This window comes from Ursus maritimus (assembly GCF_017311325.1).
Source record: "Ursus maritimus isolate PB19 chromosome X unlocalized genomic scaffold, ASM1731132v1 scaffold_X1, whole genome shotgun sequence".
NCBI classification, from domain to species: Eukaryota; Metazoa; Chordata; class Mammalia; order Carnivora; family Ursidae; genus Ursus; species Ursus maritimus.
Window position 1 is genome coordinate 20679818 of NW_024423319.1, and position 2350 is coordinate 20682167.

A 2350-nucleotide genomic window follows, 5' to 3' on the forward strand; every position below is an offset into this window, starting at 1 on the left:
TTTCAATACCCACTCCGGCTTTCCTAGTCTTTCCCACTTTATTCAATTTATTTAGAGAAGAACCCTTCATTTTCCATTCTTGGGTTAAAGGCTTTTGGGCCTTCTTTGGGGAGATTAACATCCACATAGAAACCTTCAATTAATCTCTCTGGTTTAAATCCCATTCCTTCCTTCTACCCTCTGATACCTACTCTCTGTGAGTTGGGGGACTGGCTAGGTATTCTAGGCTATGACTTCATTGATCTCCACTGTGGCAGCTTCAAGAAATTTGGTGGAATTCTTAAGCCGTTGCAGACTCCCTCCCATCTTTTCTTTTCTTTAAATTGAGATAAAATTCACGTAAGACAAAATTACCCATTTTAAAGTGAACAATTCAGTGGCATTTAATGCATTCACAATGTTGTACGATCAGTGCCTCTATCTAGTTCCAGAACATTTCCATCAGCCCCAAAGCAGACCCCATATATGTTCAGCAGTTGCTCCCCATCCCCTTTTCCAACACCTGGCAATTGTCTATGTGTGTTCTCTCTATAGATTTACCTACTCAGAATATTTTATATAAATGGAATTATACAATATGTGACATTTTGTGTCTGGCTTCTTTCCATTAGCATGATGCCTTCAAGAGTCCTCCGTATTGCAGCACGCACCAGGGCTCCATGTCTTCTTCATGGCTGCATCATATTCCACTGTGTGGCTAGGCCACAATTCATTTATCTGGTGATGGACATTTCAGCTGGTTCTAGCTTTGGCTGTTGTGAATAGTGCTGTTATGAACATGCATGTACACAACTTTGTTTGAGTACCAGTTTTCCAGCCTTTTGGGTATATATCTAAGTGCAGACCTGCTGAGTCCTATGGTAATTCTATGTTTAACTTTCTATGGAACTGCAAAACTGTCGCCACCGCAGTTGAGTCCTTCTATGTTTCCACCAGCAATGCATAAGAGTTCCGGTTTTTCTCTACATCTCACCAGCACTTGTAATTATAACAGTTTTTGATAATAGTCATCTTAGTGGGGGTAAAGTGCTACTTCTTTGTGGCTTTGACTTACACTTCCCTAAGAACTGATGAACTTGAGCACCTTTTCCCATTCTTTCTGTCGAGTTATACTGTTTTTGTTCCTTCATGATTACTTTAAAGGGAGGAAAATGCGTGGTGAGCAGAGGGATGTGCCACCTAAACTCCCTTCTGGTGAAGGCCTTCTCGCCCCAGTGGCTGAGAGGGCACCTCCTTCAGAGCTGTCCACCCCTTCGGGGCTTGCCGCAGCTGCAGAGAGCCACCCTGCCCAAGCTCGGACCCCTCCCAGGGTGGCTGTGTTCAGTGACTTACAAAGGTGTTGTATAAATATCTGGCCATCTTGGTCTAACTTGAGACAACTCTGAAGGGATGTTCTAGTTCTAGACTAGCCCATGGGGTTGGCCAGGGCCTGTATCATAGCTCAACTGCCGCTTCTTCCCACTCTCCCTTCTCATCCTTTCTACATGTATTTCTCCCAAAGGCACTCGCCAACAGACATCCTGCACACTTAAATCTGTCTTAGATTCAGCTTTCTGAGGAATGCAACCCATACAAGACAATAAATGCCTATGTCTGGTTCACTAACTCAAACTGGAGGTGGAACCAATAGTTATTTCTTCACTATACCAGGAGAGTATTTAATACTTGCTTATACATATTGTATGTAGAAAGATTGGGGCTGTTTTCTTTGGATGCCCCTATTAAATCTCATGTAGGCACTGAGCTACAGTAATGCCAATCTGGAGACATGGGAGGCCTGGTTTTATGATGCTCTCAGCTAAATATTTTCACTTTTAGGGAAACCAGGTTACTCCCTTAAGAGCTTCTCAGTGAGCTGAAGCCACTGTGTGAACGGCCTTGCTATTTAGGAGCGTGTTTCACATTTTGGTCTGTTGGGGTATGTTAAGTAAGTACTTGGGAAAAAAATATCTGCTGTGTTTTCCTTACATGGGACTTTGTGAGTGAGTCTTCAGCTTTTGCTTTCATGTCTTCTGCATCGTGTTTCCCTCTACTTCTGCATTTCCTCCTCCAAGCCTCTCCGGTTGCCCTGTAAGTTCAATCTCAGCTGTGTCTGTGGCCTCCTGGGCTTTGTTGGAACATGAAAGACATCCCCTTTTCCCTCCATCTTGTCTTTGATTATGGCCATAGCTAGATTGAGGACAGCGAGGCCATCCTTTCTGCCCACAATTGTGTTGCCATCGCATGCCCTGGCTACATTCCCTTCTGGAGTTCAGAGTCTTCTGTCAGGCTCATGTGGTTGTTGGCCGAATCCATTTCTTTGTGGTTCTAGGACCACGTTCTCAGCTTCCTACTGGCTGTGGCTGAAGGC